General features: G+C 41.6%; 1 pseudogene; it reads left to right on the forward strand.

Annotated features, from left to right (window-relative positions):
* Positions 1-9,377: 9,377 nt before the first annotated feature.
* Positions 9,378-20,502, forward strand: LOC115145242 (protein mono-ADP-ribosyltransferase PARP14-like; annotated as a pseudogene).
* Positions 20,503-20,959: the final 457 nt, after the last annotated feature.

The raw sequence follows: 20,959 nt of genomic DNA on the forward strand, positions 1-20,959 counted from the left end.
AACTTCTTACACAACAGCTCTGCGATGCTCCGCAAGAAGTACGAATGCCCTGACTTCTACAGAGGACATATTGTTTCGATGTTAAATGACGAGTCATTGATGCGACAAACCAATCTTGTTCAGCACATTGTAATACATCTGGGTATATCAAGCACACCAGTAAAAACGCTGGTGTTGCAGTAATTAAGATTTACCAACAGATGGCATCAACGTGCCATTTTACACGCTTAACATCTTCCATTTATAAAATAGGACAGGAGCTATCAATTCACTAACAAAACAAACCTAACAATAATATCCAACATGAACAGTTTAGTTTTATTTCAGGTATTTAAAAAAAACACATTTTGATAGTCTCTTCACTTTTCCCATGTCTTTATTATTATTATTATTATTATTTAAATCTCTGTCACCAATCCAGTCGATACTGGGTCGAGTCACTCTGAATCGTGACAGGTTTTGACACATCGTAGTATTGCAGTACAGGTGTCTGGGTGACTAGTTGCTTTATTTTCATCATGTTTTGGGAGCCAATGGCAGATGGAGTCCATGAGCCTCCTTAGTGGCTCATACACCCCTTGCGTTAGGAACTTGGCAATGCAGGTGACAATGCCTTCACGTCAGATTGGGCCGGGGGGTCCAAGACATCCTTCACTTTCTCAGGATCTGCCTTCAATCTGGTGGAGGACCCATGAAAGCGGACCTCTGGCACTGTGAACTGAATATGTTTTATGCTTAGCCTTAGCTTGACCTGTCTGCATCTGTTCATCAGGGCCAGCAGTTTAGCGTCATGGTCAAATTTAGCCTCCTCATCACTATCCCCACAGCCCACTACGAGGATGTCATCTGCTATGGGTTCCACAACACTCAGTCCCACCAAAAGGTGGTCATGTAGCTGCTAGGCTCGTCAAGCTTGCACTGCAGGAAGGCATCTCTGTCGTCCACGAGCTTGAAGACTCTGGCCTTCGGGAGCTTGTAAAGAACATGTGGGCATAATGTAATGTGAACGTCACAAAGCCACTGGTACATTGTGGGGTGCACACTGGACAGGCTGGATTGCTGTGTCCAACTCAAAGTGGACATCGCCGGGAACTAACTGGACCGGTGCGTTGAAGACATCATGGTATTTAGGTCCACAGACGACGCAATCGCAACCACACTGCACACTGCCCTAACTCATCTGGACAAGAGGATACCTATGTGAGAATGCTGTTCATCGACTACAGCTCAGCATTTAACACCATAGTACCCTCAAAACCCTGGGTCTCGACCCCACCCTGTGCAACTGGGTACTGGACTTCCTGACGGGCCGTACCCAGGTGGTGAGCCCCGCTGATCCTCAACACTAGTGCCCCACAAGGGTGCGTTCTGAGCCCTCTCCTGTACTCCCTGTTCACCCACGACTGCGTGGCCATGTACGCCTCCAACTCAATCATCAAGTTTGCGGAAGACACTACAGTGGTAGGCTTGATTACCAACAAAGACGAGACGGCCTACAGGGAGGAGGTGAGGGCCCTCAGAGTGTGGTGTCAGGAAAACAACCTCACACTCAACGTGGACTTCAGGAAACAGCAGAGGGAGCACCCCCCTATCCACATTGACGGGACATTAGTGGAGAGGGTAGTAAGTTTTAAGTTCCTCGGCATACACATCACGGACAAACTGAATTGGTCCACCCACACAGATAGCTTTGTGAAGAAGGCACAGCAGCGCCTCCTCAACCTCAGGAGGCTGAAGAAATTTGGCTTGTCACCAAAAGCACTCACAAACTTCTACAGATGCACAATCGAGAGCATCCGGGCTGTATCACCACCTGGTACGGCAACTGCTCCGCCCACAACCGTAAGGCTCTCCAGAGGGTAGTGAGATCTGCACAACGCATCACCGGGGGCAAACTACCTGCCCTCCAGGACACCTACACCACCCGATGTCACAGGAAGGCCATAAAGATCATCAAGGACAACAACCACCCGAGCCACTGCCTGTTCACCCCGCTATCATCCAGAAGGCGAGGTCAATACAGGTGCATCAAAGCAGGGGCAGAGAGACTGAAAAACAGCTTCTATCTCAAGGCCATCAGACTGTTAAACAGCCACCACTAACATTGAGTGGCTGCTGCCAACATACTGACTCAACTCCAGCCACTTTAATAAGGGAAATTGATGTAAAAAATGTATCACTAGCCACTTTAAACAATGCCACTTAATATAATGTTTACATACCCTACATTACTCATCTCATATGTATATGTATATACTGTACTCTATATCATCTACTGCATCTTGCCATCTTTATGTAATACATGTATCACTAGCCACTTTAAACTATGCCACATTATGTTTACATACCTTACATTACTCATCTCATATGTATATATTGTACTCTATACCATCTACTGCATCTTGCCTATGCCGTTCTGTACCATCACTCATTCATATATCTTTATGTACATATTCTTTATCCCTTTACACTTGTGTGTACGACTGGTCAGAATGATCAGTTCTTTACTGTGTGTAAGGTAGTAGTTGTGGAATTGTTAGCGTAGATTACTCGTTGGTTATTACTGCATTGGCGGAACTAGAAGCACAAGCATTTTGCTACACTCGCATTAACATCTGCTCACCATGTGTATGTGACAAATAAAATTTGATTTGAAGATCGTACTTTTTGGAGAAATGTCCTCTGGTCTGAGAAATAAAAATAGAACTGTTTGGCCATAATGACCATCATTATGTTTGGAGGAAAAAGGGGGAGGCTTGCAAGCCGAAGAATACCATCCCAACCGTGAAGCACAGGGGTGGCAGTATCATGTTGTGGGGGGGTGCTTTGCTGCAGGAGGGACTGGTGCATATCACAAAATAGATGGCATCATGAGGAACTAAAATTATGTGGATATATTGAAGCAACATCTCAAGAAATCCGTCAGGAAGTTAAAGCTTGGTCGCAAATGGATCTTCCAAATGGACAATGACCTCAAGCATACTTCCAAAGTTGTGGCAAAATGGCTTAAGGATAACAAAGTCAAGGTATTGGTGTGGCCATCACAAAGCCCTGACCACAATCCCATAGAAATGTTGTGGACAGAACTGAAAAAGCGTGTGCGAGCAAGGAGGCCTACAAACATGGCTCAGTTACACCAGCTCTGTCAGGAGGAATGGGTCAAAATTCACCCAAGTTATTGTGGGAAGCTTGTGGAAGGCTACACGAAACGTTTAACCCAAGTTAAACGATATAAAGCCAATGCTACCAAATATTAATTGAGTGTATGTAAACTTCTGGCCCACTGGGAATGTGATAAAAGGAATAAAAGCTTAAATAAATATTCTGACATTTCACATTCTTAAAATAAAGTGGTGATCCTAACTGACCTAAGACATGGAATTTTTACTAGGATTAAATGTCAGGAATTGTGAAAAACTGAGTGTAAATGTATTTGGCTAAGGTGTATGTCAACTTCCGACTTCAACTGTATATACAGTTTTTTCTGTACTATTCTTCTGTATCTTTGTCCGTTCTGCACTGACATCTCTCATCCATATGTATATAGTCTTAATTTATGCCTACTTAGATTTGTGTGTATTGGGTATATGTTGTGTAATTTGTTAGATATTACTTGTTAGATATTACTGCACTGTCGGAGCTAAATACACAATAATTTCGCTACTCCCGTAATAACATCTGCTAATCACGTGTATGTGACCAATAAAATTTGATTTGATCATCATCACTGAAAAGGTTTTCATCCTGGAGGAGACAGTGGAGACTGGGCAGGAGTCAGAGGAGGTAGCTACATGGAAACCCATGTTATTTCTAAGCTGTTTTTCAATTCAAGCCAACTTCTGTCATTTTTGAGGGGATAGAAATTTGGAAAGAAAATGGACAATATACGGTGATTCTTGAAGAATATACTGGAGCAGTAGCCTCATCATGATCTTTGTACAACTGGCTTTTTTTTCTAGCAACAGGAAAGAATGGTTAGGTGCCAGATTGTCCTTGTGCTGAGGTGGAGAAGAGGTCCACTGGGACCATCACTACAGAGCTGGAGCTAGACTGCGCTCATGACCGTCTGTATACAGTATGACCAAGCCACAGATCATGGAGGAGCTGATTGAGAGATAGAGTGAGACGAGTCAAGACCAGGACCAGGACTCACTGTATGGGCCTGAGAGAAGCAGCTCAGAATCACAATCTTCTCAGTGCGAGCCAGGAGATTCTATTGACGAGTGTGTGCAAAATAAATTGTCTTCGATAGCAAGCTGAAGGACATGTTCAATGTCTGCCATGAGCCAGGATATGGAGCAGATGTCATCAGTTCATCCCAGAACAGAAGTAGTTTTGCCATCACCATGGAGACCGAGTGTGTTGTGGGCCACAGGAGGAAGTGGGAGTTCCAGACCAGAGTGGAAAAGTTGTTTGCATCAGACATCTTCCTTACTGGTGGCTCCCACGCCACATTTGTGGAAACTTGCCCCATCCACAGCCTGTTGCCCATTTCACCGTGACAGTTCACCAACATACAGCGCCACTGTGCCAGAGGTTAAACACAATATGACCCAGCAAATAGAAGCCATTCTGTCTTCAATTAGTGACAGTCCACTGAATTTAGTTCATATATTTTTGTCTTAATTTTCTATTTTTATTATTATTAATAAAATGTTTAGTGGGAAGATCAGCTTTAATACTGCAGATATATTGTAGCTTCAATCAATGTAATTGTCTGCATAATTTCCAATCCCCCATATATTTTTGGATAAGTTTGAGAAACAGATGCCTGGCAGCTTCATTAAACAGTACCCGTAAAACACCAGTATCAACGTCAACAGCGAAGAGGCGACTCTGAGATGCTGGCATTCTATCAATCAATCAATCAAATTGATTTATAAAGCCCTTTTTACATCAGCCTATGTCACAAAGTGCTGTACAGAAACCCAGCCTAAAACCCCAAACAGCAAGCAATGCAATTGTAGAAGCACGGTGGCTAGGAAAAATCTAGGAAGAAACCTAGAGAGGAACCAGGCTCTGAGTTGTGGCCAGTGCTCTTCTGGCTGTGCCAGGTGGAGATTATAACAGAACATGGCCAAGATGTTCAAATGTTCATAGATGACCAGCAGGGTCAGATAATAATAATCACAGTGGTTGTAGAGGGTGCAACGGGTCAGCACCTCAAGAGTAAATGTCAGTTGTCTTTTCATAGCCGATCATTCAAAGTTGGAGACAGCAGGTGTGGTAGAGAGAGAGTCCAAAACAGCAGTTCCGGGACAAGGTGGCATGTCCAGTGAACAGTCCAGGCTTCCATAGCCGCAGGCAGAACAGTTCAAACTGGAGCAGCATCACGACCAGGTGGACTGGGGACAGCAAGGAGTCATCAGGCCAGGTAATCCTGAGGCATGGTCCTAGGGCTCAGGTCCTCCGAGAGAAGAGAGGGAGAAAGAGAGAGAGAGAGAAAATTAGAGGGATCATAAAAAAACTCACTCAGGACACCGGATAAGACATGAGAAGTACTTCAGATGTTACAGACTGACCCTAGCCCCCCGACACATAAACTATTGCAGCATAAATACCGGAGGCTGGGACAGGAGGGGTCGGGAGACACTGTGGCCCTGTCCGACGATGCCCCCGGACAGGGCCAAACAGGCAGGACATAACCCCATCCACTTTTCCAAGGCACAGCCCCCACACCACTAGAGGGATATCTTCAACCACCAACTTACTACCCTGAGACAAGGCCGAGTATAGCCCACGAAGACCTCCCCCACGGCACGAACCCGAGTTGAGTTGCAATGAAAAATACATATCTCAGACTGGCCAATAAAAATAAAAGACTAAGATGGGTTAAAGAACATAGACACTGGACAGAGGAACTCTGTCTAGAAGGTCAGCATCCTGGAGTCGCCTCTTCACTGTTGACGTGGAGACTGGTGTTTTGCAGGTACTATTTGATGAAGCTGCCAGTTGATGACTTGTGAGGTGTCTGTTTCTCAAACTAGACACTCTAATGTACTTGTCCTCTTGCTCAGTTTTGCACCGGGGCCTCCCACTCCTCTTTCTATTCTGGTTAGTTACCTCTGCTGCAGAGGATAAGTTCATTGGAGTTAACAACACTGTTGGGCTGACTTCAAGTAACAGACATCTCAACATCAACTGTTCAGAGACTTTGTGAATCAGGCCTTCATTGTCAAATTACTGCAGAGAATCCACTACTAAAGGACACCAATAATAAGAAGAGACTTGCTTGGGCCAAGAAACATGAGCAATGGACATGAGACTGGTGGGAATCTGTCCTTTGGTCTGATGAGTACAAATGTTTACTTTTTGGTTCCAGCTGCCGTGTCTTTGTGAGAGGCAGAGTAGGTGAATGAATGATCTCTACATGTGTGGTTCCCACCGTGAAGCATGAAGGAGTAGGTGTGATGGTGTGGGGGTGTTTTGCTGGTGACACTGTCAGTGATTTATTTAGAATTCAAGGCACACTTAACCAGCATGGCTACCACAGCATTCTGCAGTGATACGCCATCCCATCTGGTTTGTGCATAGTGGGACTATCATTTGTTTTTCAACAGGACAATGACCCAACACACCTCCAGGATGTGTAAGGGCTATTTGATCAAGAAGGAGTATGATGGAGTGCTGCATCAGATGACTTGGCCTCCACAATCACCTGACCTCAACCCAATTGAGATGCTTTGGGATGAGTTGGACCGCAGAGTGAAGGAAAAGCAGCCAACAATTCCAGGTGAAGCTGGTTGAGAGAATGCCAAGAGTGTGCAAAGCCACCATCAAGGCAAAAAGTGGCTACTTTGAAGAATCTAAAACACTTTTTTTGGTTACTACATGATTCCATATGTGTTATTTCATCGTTTTGATGTCGTCACTTTTAGAAAATAGTCAAAATAAAGAAAAACCCTTGAATGTGTAGGTGCGTCCAAACTTTTGACTGGTACTGTACATATTATTAATATTTAATTCAGTGTTTGAAATTATGACCCCAACCTCTGTAGCCTATTCCAGCAGGCTAATGGGAAACACTAGCACTTCTTACCTTGAAATCGCCAAATTATGCATGTTGAATAAATTAATCTGTTAATTTGATCTAAGCAAGCTGATGAGTGGTTTAGTTTACATGTACTGTAGACTATCTGAAATAAGATGTAGGGCTATAGGCTACCTACATCTACACTACATAACTAAAAGTATGAGGACACCTGCTTGCCGAACATCTCAATCCAAAATCATGGGCATTAATATGGAGTTGGTCCTCCTTTGCTGCTCTAACTGCCTCCACTCTTCTAGGAAGGCTTTCCACTAGATATTGAAACATTGCTGCAGGGACTTGCTTCCATTCAGCCACAAGAGCATTAGTGAGGTTGGGCAATGATGTTGGGCAATTAGGCCTGGCTTGCAGTCGGCCTTCCAATTCATCCCAAAGGTGTTCTGTGGGGTTGAAGTCAGGGCTCTGTGTAGGCCAGTCAAGTTCTTCTACACTGATCTCAACAAACCATTTCTATATGGGCCTCACTTTATTCACAGGGTCATTGTCATGCTGAAACAGGAAAGGGCCTTCCCCAAACCGTTGCGACAAAGTTGGAAACACAGAATCGTCTAGAATGTCATTGTATGCTGTAAGATTTCCTTTCACTGGAACTAAGGGGCCTTGCCTGAATCATGAAAAACAGCCCCAGACCATTATTCCTCCTCCATCAAACTTTACAGTTGCCACTATGCCTTAGGGTAGGTAGCGTTCTCCTGGCATCTGTCAAGTGCAGAATCATCCATTGGACTGCCAGATGGTGAAGCATGATTCATCACTCCAGAGAACGCGTTTCCACTGTTCCAGAGTCCAATGGCGTTGAGCTTTACACCACTCCAGCTGACGCTTTGCATTGCGCATGGTGATCTTAGGCTGCTCGGCCATGGAAACCCATTTCATGAAGCTCCTGACAAACAATTATTCTGCTGACGTTGCTTCCAGAGGCAGTTTGGAACTCGGTAGTGAGAGTTGCAACCGAGGACAGACTATTTCTATGTTCTACGCGCTTCAGCACTCGGCAGTCCCATTCTGTTAGCTTGTGTGGCCTACCATTTCGTGGCTGAGCCGTTGTTTCTCCTAGACTTTCCATTTCACAATAACAGCACTTACAGTTGACCGGGGCAGCTCTAGCATGGCAGAAATTTGACGAACTGACTTGTTGGGAAGGTGGCATCCTATGACGGTGCCACATTGAAAGTCACTGAGCTCTTCAGTAAGGCCATCCTACTGCCAATGTTTCTCTATGGAGATTGCATATGTCGTTCCTTTACTTTCATTAATCTGTTGACTGTTATTTGTTTAATCCACTAACTATGTTTAATTGTTATCCGATTAAATGAATAATGTAACAATTAACCCATTAGGATTTGGGGCACCACAGAAGAAATTGTTTAGAGAGTTACCATCTCCCGAATTAAACTCTATAAGGTCTTTACCTATTTAAATGATAAACAGTCATCTTATTAATCATTACCACTTATCAAATCATCATTCTGACCAGTCGTAACCTTCTTGGATCTGCAAAAACCCCAGCCTTGCTCATTATTAGTACTACACAAATTGGTTTAATAATTTATTGACTAGCTATCTAAATAATAACACATAATACACACACAGACCTACTACACGAGACAAAAGTTCCTAGCGGACTTCTGCAATATAACGGCTTTTTATACATAGGTGCACATGCACAAATGGGATATATTTACAATTAGAAATGAGTTCGAGTCCTGAGTGCTGATTGGCAGAAAGCCATGGTATATCAGACCATATTGAATGGATATGACAAAAAAAATCTTCTGACGTTGGTAACCAGTTTATAATAGCAATAAGTCATCGTGGGGGTTTGTGGTATATGGCCAATATACCATGGCTAACTGCTGTGTCCAGGTACTCCACGTTGTGTCATGCATAATAGCAGGCCTTAGTCATGGCATATTGGCCATATACCATACCCCCTCGTGCCTTATTGCTTAATCATAACAGTCAAACGAGTTAAATCGACATCCATTGATGGACAATGATCTGGCGAGTTTAATGAGGGTGAATGAACTTTTCTCTTGCGTCATATTCAAATTAGTCATGTCATAGTTCGCAATAATTATTATTTTGATGAAACCCAAATTTTGCTTCCAACGTAGTTACGATTTACGTCGATATTCCTTCTTTATTTGCTCAATAACATTACGGGAAAATGGTTTATTGTATAAATGTAGTAACTAACTATTCTCTTGCTGTGCAAAAAAAAGAGTCTAGTTTTCAGGCCTTTTGGGCAGGTTTAGAGTGCTCATTGGGCTATACATTTTTAGCTAGACCTGGCAACCCTGCTAGTCAGTAGCCACATTGCAACATGGCAGACTCCCAGCAAGTAGTTTCTTCTCAGGTAAGAAAGCTAACTAGCTAATTCAGCCTAATGCTATTTCAATGTGATTTTATTTAAAGATTTGCCAGTGGATATCTGCAATGGTAGACTCAGTAATTCCAGTTTAGCTATAAACCTTTTTCTGATGTGATGAAATTTCTTGTCATCTCACTCATTCATCTAACTTCGCCCATATAGCTACTGTCACATATTGCATTAATCCTAGCTAATGTACTATCAACTGGCTTGCTATATTATCCAGCTCTAGACGCGCCGGGAAAATGAATATTTTTTATATTATCTGTAAAGATAATAAAAATGCCAGTAGGTAGGTAGCTAGCTAGCTAGCTAGGTTGAAACTCCTGGGGAAGTGCTTAGCTAGCTAGATAACTAACTCCCACTAGCTAGATAACTTATCAGCTGAATTCATCAATGATAGGTTTCTAGAAAATAAACAATATATTTGCTAGTAATTTTAATGACTTAAGCACATAACGTCCTGACAAATGTAGAACCTTAGGGACCTCCCGAGCACCAGGAAAATCTCCTTGTTCTTGAGGAATTTATTCAGGAAGGTGCAACATGTTAGATAAAAATACAGGTAAGGGCCAAAACAATGGAAACACTTGAGTACATGAGGGAAACAAGTATATTGAAAGCTGCTGTTTCTACACAGTTGTGGTTCCTGCTTAGGGTCATGTATAAAAATGCTGGGCAGGCCATTTTTCTGGCTACCATAGTTATGCCCCCATAGGATGACAATACCCCCATCCACAGGGCACGAGTGCCTGAATGGTTTGATGAGCATGAAAACGATGTAAACCATATGCCATGGCTGTCTCAGTCCCTAGATCTTAACCAAGTTGAACACTTATGGGAGATTCTGGAGTGGCACCTGAGTGGCACCATCAACAAGTGGCACCATCAACAAAACACCAAAGAATGGAATTTCTCGTGGAAGAATGACGTCTCATCCACCCAGTAGAGTTCAGACACTTGTAGAATGTATGCATCGTTGAATCTGTTCCGGCTCGTGGTGACCCAACGCCCTATTAAATCACTTTATGTTGGCATTTCCTTTATTTTGGCAATTACTTGTATTTGTATATATTATGGATCCCCATACACTTCTTGGGGTCCAGCAAAATTAAGGCAGTTATACATTTAAAAAACATTACAATACATTCATAACATATATTAAGAACATAGTGTGTGCCCTCAGGCCTCTACTACCATATATGTATAACACAAAATCCATGTTTACATGTGTGTATAGCGCATATGTTATCGTGTGTTTGTATGCATGTGTCTATGTTTGTGTTGCTTCACAGTCCCCGCTGTTCCATAAGGTGTATTTTTATTTGTTTTTAAATCATGAGTTATTTGATGTGGTATAGAGTTCCATGCAATGATCTAGAAAAAAGAAACGCACACCTATTTAGACGAGGTGCTGGCTAGCGGAGTAGAAAACTTGAAAATAAAAGGGAGCCGCACACTCTAGGAGCTCAGATGCAAACATTTAATTACCAACGTTTCGACAGCCAAGCTGTCTTCATCAGGGTATAATCACAAACACTGCGGGAGGACTCGTTTATGTAGTGTCAAAAGACACAGGTGTCTGTAATCATGGCCAAGAGTGGCCTAATATCATTGGTTAATTATCAAATATTAAAATGTCATACAAACAACAGCATACAAATATTAAAATGTCATACAAACAACAGCATACAAATGAATAGCATACGATCATAGATTAATTTGACTACACAAGCTTACAAACAATTACAATGGCAAAGTCACAATAATCACAAGAATGGCTTCAGATCAAAGTCTACGTTGAGACCGAAGGGCGCAAGGGTCTTTAAGTTAAAGATCAGCCTCTCGTTTTAACAATAAATTATCAAGGTCACCCCTTCTCCTAGGGAGTGTGACATGTTCGATGCCAATATAACGCAGAGACGAAATCAAGTGGCCTGCCTCCAAGAAGTGGGCCGCAACTGGATAAGTAAAGTTTTTACACCTAATGGTGCTACGATGCTCTGAGATACGTACTTTTAATTCACGCTTTGTTTTACCTACATCATTTTTACCACAAGGACAAGTTATAAGATAAATAACTGCCTTAGTGGAGCACGTAATAACACCTTTGATTGGGATCGATTTCCCTGTTTGTGGGTATTTGAAGGATCTACATTTATAAGTACCATTGCATTGAGCACAGCCATTACATTTGTAATTTCCATCCAGTAGGGGCGCAAATAGACGTTGTTCCAAGCAGAGTTCCATAGAGTTCCATGCAGTCATGGGTCGTCATTAGATCCACACGTCATTGTCTATATCATGCAGAATTGTCATCTCATTGTTACTTAGGGAGCTCGTTCTATAATACAGATGTGGGTGATTTCTGTCCCAGGTAGTTGCAAAAATGGGGTAACTTTCCCAAATATCCTTGTTTTCCAGAAAACCTGGTTAGAAAATTCCCGGAATCAGGGGGAATAGGCAGGAATCTGGAACCTCCAACCAGGAGTAAGTAAACTTTTGTTATTGACCAAATACTTATTTTCCACCATAATTTGCAAATTAATTAATTAAAAATCCTACAATGTGATTTTCTGGATTTTTTTCCCTCATTTTGTCTGTCATAATTGAAGTGTACCTATGATGAAAATTACAGGCCTCTCTCATCTTTTTAAGTGGGAGAACTTGCACAATTGGTGGCTGACTAAATACTTTTTTGCCTCAGTGTATGCTATGATGCTGGTAAAGTTGTCTCGTGCACCTACAGTGCTGGTCATTAAAAAAAAGCTTGCTAGCTCATGGATGCCAACAATGTTCTTCCCCCAAAACATAGCAAAACAACACAATCTGTTTTAGTAGCTATAGTTAGCTAGCTAACTATGTAGCTAAGTGTCATCATTTAAAATAACCCTAATTTATAAGACACTTATTTGATTAATGGTGGTCGGACCCATATATGTGAAGCTAGCCACAATAAGGATTATCCACAATAGTGGACTTTGCGGTCCATAATTGAATAGATCATGCTAATTGAATAGATCATGCTAAGCAAGGTTGGAATATTGTTATATAAAATCAACAAAGGACAATCATTTGTTCATTTGACAAAAATCTGTTGAACTCTGTTGAACACTGGATGTATTATACTTTAGGATTGCATTGGGGGCATACTTATTTCACTGTACAGCTTTACCTATGGATTGTAGATCATTGACATGGGGTATCAGTCTACTCAGTGACACCCAGAGAACATTACCATCATAGCTCTTATTGCAGGACTCTGAAACAACTGTGAATTGAGCCACATTTATTGTCAATCTATATGAATTGAACACTATTCCAGAGGAAAAACAATACCGCGTGGATATTTTGGAGTCTGATAACTCTGAGGAGGATGTTGGGGAAAAATATATTGGGTATTGAGTAGACTGATACCCCATTTCATTGATCCCCAATCCTTAGGTAAAGCTGTACGTTATATAGGTATGCACGTCAGCTTTGACATCATTGTTAAAGTAGACATCAGGCCGATACCGATGTTGGAATTTTTAACTAATATCGGCCGATTCCGATGTGTTCACTGATATATCGTGCATCCCTTCTTTTAATAACACTGCTAGTTAGGAGGGAGAAAAAGTCAAGCCGTTTACATAAGGGACCTGGGTCGATCCACAAAATGGATACCTTTTGGACATGCAAACTTGTAAGCAATTAACTTTTAAATATCTATTTTTTCAACATTCATTTGCATGGAGGATACAGTGGGGCAAAAAAGTATTTAGTCAGCCACCAATTGTGCAAGTTCTTCCACTTAAAAAGATGAGAGAGGCCTGTAATTTTCATCATAGGTACACTTCAACTATGACAGACAAAATGAGAAGAAAAAAATCCAGAAAATCACATTATAGGATTTTTAATGAATATATTTGCAGATTATGGTGGAAAATAAGTATTTGGTCAATAACAAAAGTTTATCTCAATACTTTGTTATATACCCTTTGTTGGCAATGACAGAGGTCAAACGTTTTCTGGTTAGAGTATCCTGGTTAGAGTTGTCTGGATTTCCTTCTTATTCCTCTCTGATTCTGGGAATCTTCCAACCGGGATTTTGGGGAAAACCTGGGAACTTGTGGAAAGTTAATGGAATTTTGCAACAGTGAGAATCCATAAGATTTAAGGAACGGGACTTGGCCCACTTAAATACTAGCTGTTTGCTTTGTTTTTTAAATCTTTGCCCTCCACTAGACAGTAAAAGCTAACAAGCACATTCAGATTCAGAAAATCTTTATTGTCTCATTGCTGGGCAATTACTTGCAGCAATATAATATAAATGTTGCATGTTGTTGAACTTCATATCCACACTTGCTAGGTGTGGCAAATATCCTGTTCTCTCATTGAGGGTCAGGGCAATGTACAGGCGGGCCAGGTGGCTGACGACATGTTGGATGCTGTTGTGGAGGTGGTGGGTCCCAAAACACACTTCAGCTGGTCAGGATGGTCATCTTCCAGCCTGCCATGCTCACAGAGTTCCACAAATCTATGGTGAAGAAGGAGGGCACATGCGTTGACACTCAAGAGAAGGGGAGCATCTGGGGAAAAATTAAATGTAAATGCTACCTTATTATGTTGGTAAAGAAAGGAAAGACCAGCACATGGTATAATGCTATCCCCCAGTGCACTGTGGAGCAGCATTATATTTGACCATGTGGGCCTTTCTTTACCCCCTAACATTTACTGCCACATAGACCCAAACAAAGTTAACCGTAGTACTAGCTCTCATTGACTAATACCCTAAGATTTCATCTAAATAATGTACTGTGTCCAATATTGGTACAGCATTGTTCACCTGGGGTAAAGGTGACGTGCCACAAAAGGATGAGGATTTTGTCATTGAGGGCCAGGAAGTAGATCCAGCTTTCTTCCACATCTGCGGTGGCTCTCAGGCCAGAGTGGACCAAGACAGGTGTTGGATCAAGGACCTGATCCTGAAGGAGCAAGTCAGCAACAGCATCAATGATGACTCCATCCTAAACTTGTCTGACTCAAGCGCATCCACGACATGCATAGTACCATGGGAGTGACTGTGAGGATAGAATACAATTCTTCCAGCGAGGAAGCTACGCTCACGATCGAGGGCCTTAGCAAGGATGTTCTCAACGCAGTCACCGCGATCCAGGAGATGCTGAGGAAGGCCAGGGACAAAGAGACATTCAGCAGGAATGTGGAAGTGGCCAGCAACATAGTGGAGTGGCAGTATCAGCAGCAGCCAGGGGTGCAGTACCAGAGCTTTGACCACATCCCAAACTTCCATCTGGAGCAGGCGCTGGAGAGGAAGGTGCCCCACTTAGAGGTCTCTGGCTAGGGGCAGATGTACAATGTCAACCTGCCTGAGGGGCCTACTACAGATAACCATGGAAACAGCCTCAATATCAGACGCATCGACAAGTTCGCAGTTGCTCTTCCCTTTGGTATTTACAATGCATATTTGTGTATTCCATACAGCGTGAATTTAGTTATTTTAACCATACTTAACCATACGTGTATTAAATACATTTTGCCTGTTGTTCACAGAAATGTGCTTTACATACAGAAAATTAACTGTGTTTAGAAATCCCAACAAGAAGATAAACATGGCATAGACATAGCATCATATACAGAAACAATTAATGAAAACGTCAGCTTACGGACATTAACTTTGTATTCTGTGCTCACTCCAGCTCAACCGATTGACAGTCTCCCTCAGCATTGGAATGCCATGTCAGCAAACACGTCATGCCATTCCTGCCTCATTTAGCCAGGAAGCCCAGAGCACAATGAAGTCTTAAACTTGTTCCGAGCCACCTGTCCCAACATCGTTTTAAAGGTACCTGTTGTTCCTAAAGATAGATCCATTATAGTAATTGTTATGTCTTGGGATATGCTGGGTGTTATAATTAGCATGGGTGTGGGATGATTTGTTCATGTTCACTCATCTGTTGGTCTCTTGAGATCACAGGATGTGCCACAGGGGTGTGGCGTTTAAACAAATGTGGGATCATTAATGTTGAGCTGATTGAGAGAATGCGAAGAGTGTGCAAAGCTGTCATCAAGGGAAAGGATGGCTACTTTGAAGAATCTCAAATATATTTAGATTTGTTTCACACTTTTTGGTTAATACATGATTCCATATGTGTTATTTCATTGTTTTGATGTCTTCACTATTATTCTACAATGTAGAAAATAGTAGAAATAAAGAAAAACCCTTGAATGAGTAGCTGTGTCCAAACTTTTGACTGGTACTGTATATATACACTGAACAGAAACCGTTTACACAGTTTCCAACATTACACCATTGCCAGGTGAGCCTCCAGAATCTGAGCTGTATATGGCTAATGTAATTTAATATCCTATTTCTACACGTTTCAGCATGATGACGGATAACAAATCTCAAATCTCAATTCTAAATGAAAACACAAAACATACCTTTAGCTACACAGGATGGAAAAGTTGTAATTTAAAGTTGTGGTAATACTTTAAGGCATACAGGTACATTACATTATGATGTGTGCAGTGGCTGGAATGGAATAAATGGATGTGTTTGATCGTTCCATTTATTCCTTCCAGCCATTATAATTAGCCCATCCTTCTATAGCTCCTACCACCAGCCTCCACTGGATGTGTGTCATAGGCTTGTCATAAGTATTTAAACAGCTGTAAGTATCATCTTACAATGGAAAGAGTGATTTATTTGGGCTCTATTCAATACGCATCTCTGAAGCGAAGCGAAATTGATATGTAAAGATAGACATGCAATGTTTTACCATGAACATTGACTTTAAATGTAATTTGGGCTTTGGAGGTGAATTTCCGTTATCCAGATTGAATAGAGCCCTTAGCCATTTTGAGCTGGTAGAAGATCTACCACATAACAAAACATAACATGATATAAGTTCATGTATAAAAAAAGGGCCCATACGTGCTTTTTAAGTAATAAAGTTGTTTATGATATCAGTGAAAACCATGCAGTATCATCCTCTAAATATTATTTCTGCTGGTGAGAAGCCAAGACTCACAGCATAGGAGACATCGTGACTTAAGCCTGTCACATGATTCCTAGTCTTAGCAATTCGCACACAGTAGCGGTGCGTGGGTTAAAATCACTGAGCAAGCCAAGGCAGTAAAAAAGCCATATTACAATCTTATGTTGTGATAATTATGTTGGTTTCTCTATAACCCATTAGTTCATACGCCACTGTGATTATACAATAAGGCAGTGACAACAAAAAGACAACAGTCACACAGTGGCGGAATAAATTCAACTACACATACTGTACATTTATTTCATCACAAAACCATAGAGCAACATCTGTCCCGTGAGGTCCACAAAGCAAATATTACATGTAAGCAACAGTTATAGCACCTGCAGGATGGTCAAGCAAGTTAATGTAAGCAACAGTTTACAAAACAGCAACTGATTTAGAACAACGGAGTCAGCACAAAGACAACAGGTGCACTGCCTCTTCTAGTCCAGCACCCTTTTAACTTCAACATTTAAACATCAACTATTCAACAAGGCTATATATACTCTGTTTGATACACCAAAAAAACAATTTAGTCCAATTAATGTTGCTAAATGTGGCTGCCCATGCTACTGATTTCTGTCTGCGTGTGTGTACTTGCGTGAAAATGATGGCCGACAGGCGGGGTCGAAGGACGTTGTCTACTGGTGTACGGCTAGCTAGTTACGATTGTTGGCCCCTCCTCTTCTTCAGTGGGTTTTTTCGGCAGCTGGCATCCAACTTTATTGTGCATTAACGCCACATACTGTACTGGAGTGACCCCGCCTCCCGCCTGTCCTAGCTTAAAACTTGACCAATAGAAGTATAAATAGGGGCTCCTGCTGCAGATGCAGGAATGCCCATACGCAGGAACGCCCTGAATTGCAGGCCACAGTTGCATCCTTCTCAGCCTTTGTCCTCACAAGTCTTTGCTTCAGCACCCTGATGACACTGGTACCCGCCTACTTCTGGATGGTCCTGGCAATCTTCAGATGCCCTCAGGGTGAGCGTACCAGAGGGCTCCCAGCGGAAGACAGGTTGCAGTTGTAATCCACAAGGCGGGACATACTAAATACTTGATATCTCATTGGTGTCGAAACAGCTGTCCCAACATATATAAATTACCCTGAATTATGTTTGGAAATTGCGCAATCTAGTGGTAGTTTAGCGGTATTCCCCCCCTCTGGCTCTCCAAATATCCCCTAAATACCCTCTAGATTTTCTTTGAAAGGGTATTGCATCCATTGACTTCAGCACTATTGCCATTGGTTTCATTCTTGATGCAACACTTCCATCTAGTAGCAGTGAGGAGTACTTCAGCCAGTTAAGTGTCTACGCTACAGTGTGTCTCGAGTACTGTCTCCCTGTTCAGGCTAGTGTGTTTCTCTTCACTATTCTGTCTTTATACTATTACTATCTTTATACTATTCTGTCTTTATATATGTGTGTCTCTATACTATGTTCCTATGTAGACAACTGTGTCTCTTTCTCATAAAATGTCATCTACTTCTCTCTCCGTTGGTGTGTGTATTTACAGTACTATTTGTTTCTCAACCACAGTGTATATGTACACTACTGTGTATGTATCCCTTTAAACTGTGTCTCTGTAGACTATTGTCTCTTTATACTGTTGTGTGTCTGTCCACTCTCTACTACTGTCTCTTTCTCCTCTACCATCTCTTTTCACTACTGTGTATATTCCTTTCATCTGTGCATTTGCCAGTCCCTGCTACAGTGTAAGGCTCTCTTCACACTTCTGTGAGTGTGTCTTTGATGAAGCAGCAGGTTCACAAATGGAGACCATCACACTGTTTTCCACACTGTTCAATCTACTTAATACATTTTTATCTGAAATACAGTAATATTATATACTCCTAAACGGGCCTTCGGGTGTTTGTGTGACAGCCTAGGCCCCTATTTCTAAGGTGTGTGTGTGCGACAGTCCCCACTTGTGACCCCCACTTCTAAGGTGTGTGTGTGACAGCCCCCACTTGTGGCCCCCACTTCTAAGGTGTGTTTGCGACAGCCCCCACTTGTGACCCCTACTTCTAAAGTGTGTGTTTGCTCGACTGCCTCTGAGTTGCAGGTGTCTGTCTCGATTTGATAGACTGATGAATAATAATGTATGAATAATGCATAGTTCTGTGAGCTGACAGGGAGCCCTTCATTATGCTAAACAGACACAACACCTATTCATTCCTAAAAAACAGAGGCGCTGTCTCTGTGTGTGTCTGTGTGTGCGACAGCCTGTGCCCCCCCCATTTCTAAGGTGTGTGTCTGTTTGTCTGGTGTGTGTTTATGTAAAGGTGTGTGTAGGTCAAAAGTGGTGGACTATATAGAGAATTAGGGTGCCATATGGTTTGCACCCAGAGTGTTCACGTGGACCCCCTAAAACATCACCAAACAAAGTGAGATGGTCCAAACAGGACACAGATGTTCTATGCTCTATGGCAGGGTGCTTGTGGATGGCTTTACACCAGGAGAGAGGCCTTGTTTGGGCAAACGTGCCAGATGTGGATAGGTCACCATTCATCAACCCACTCTCCAGAGACATCATGTCCATTATATTTGAATTTGATCTATTTGTAAGATGAAAAGATCATGGTTTTCTATCTTTTAAATTAACCAGGTTTCCATCCAACCTTTTTATGCAGGAAAGTACATGTAAAAAAAATATATATATTAATAATAATAATCACGACGGGCCTGATGGAAAAAGCTAATTTGTTGGTAAACTTTCCAAATGCTGACAAAACAAAATACGCTAGGCAAGGTGGGATCTTTTTGTGTCTGTAAAATGTATTATGCGAGAGAAATGGTGGTGAAAACTCCTTTATGTGCAATTATTGATCTAATAACTCTAATAACTATCATATCGAAGTAAACTTGGTGTCACGCGATGATATGTTTTGTGGTCCTCCCACTACAACTCAAGAAAGCATGGATATAGGCAACAGATTAAATAAGTTATGATGAACTTCACAGGGTGCTGAACGTGCACGGTGATGAAATATTGAGGGTCTTATTCTGGTGACATGTTGATTGAAGCTTGGCTTCCGTTTGACAAATATAAATAATCACACTCTTTTGTCCATTATAATCTCACCATGTATGCTAGCCTACCCGCACTTTTATCCACAACAAATCAATTTGATGGAAATCTCCTGTTGGATTTTTTATATTTGCATGAAAATCTGTTCCCAATTGGATGGAAACCTAAAAAAATGAATGAATGAATGAATTTGTAGATATTGACTTTTTCCATGAATGTCCCTTTAATTATATTAGATTCATGATGGTGTAACCAAAGTGAAATGGCTGGCTAGTTAGCACGCGCTAATAGCATTTCAAACGTCACTCGCTCTGAGCCTGTGGTTGTTTCCCTTGCTCTGCATGGGTAACGCTGCTTCCAGTGTGGCTGTTGTTGTTGTGTTCCTGGTTCGAGCCCAGGGAGGAGCGAGGAGAGGGACGGAAGCTATACTGTTACACTGGCAATACTAAAGTGCCTGTAAGAACATCCAATAGTCAAAGGTTAATGAAATACAAATGGGATAGAGGGAAATAGTCCTATAATTCCAATAATAACTACAACCTAAACCTTCTTACCTGGGAATATTGAAGACTCATGTTAAAAGGAACCACCAGCTTTCATATGTTCTTTTGTTCTGAGCAAGGAACTTAAACGTTAGCTTTCATGCATAGCACATATTGCACTTCTACTTTCTTTTCCAACACTTTGTTTTTGCATTATTTAAACCAAATTGAACATGTTTCATTATTCATTTTAGGATAAATTGAATTTATTGATGTATTATATTAAGATAAAAGATGTGTTCATTCAGTATTGTTGTAATTGTCAATATTACAAATAAAAAATGCAAAAAAATCGTCCGATTAATCGGTATCGGCTTTTTTGGTCCTCCAATAATAGGTATCGGTATCGGCGTTGAAAAATCATAATCGGTCGACCTCTAGTGTGTGTGTGTGTATAGGCTTATGTGACTGTGTGAAGGTGTGTGCGTGTGTGGCCCGCAGGCCCCCGTCAGCACTTCTGGTAATTGAATTGGTCTGTTGGTGTAATTTAATATTTCTCCCGGGATGGAGGCAGAGGAGGCTTTCATTACTGTATGAGTGATGTGCTCTACTTGGATTCCATAAGCAAATCAGCCCAAAGGAATACATGAATATAGATTAATGGACAACACAGACAAGGACAAGACAGGGTCAGCTTCCCTCAACAGTCTCTGTCACTCACCTACCTGCAGATACAGTGCATTCAGAAATGATTCAGACCCCTTGACTTTTTTCCACCTTTTGTTACATTACAGCCGTATTCTAAGATGGACTAAATAATTTCCTCATCAATCTAAACACAATACCCCATAATGACAAAGAGAAAACTGGTTTTTAGAAATGTTTGCTAATTAAAAAACAGAAATACCTTATTTCCATAAATATTCAGACCCTTTGCTATAAGACTCGAAATTGAGCTCAGATACATCCTGTTTCCATTGA

This window comes from Oncorhynchus nerka, linkage group LG17 (genome assembly GCF_034236695.1).
Source record: "Oncorhynchus nerka isolate Pitt River linkage group LG17, Oner_Uvic_2.0, whole genome shotgun sequence".
NCBI classification, from domain to species: Eukaryota; Metazoa; Chordata; class Actinopteri; order Salmoniformes; family Salmonidae; genus Oncorhynchus; species Oncorhynchus nerka.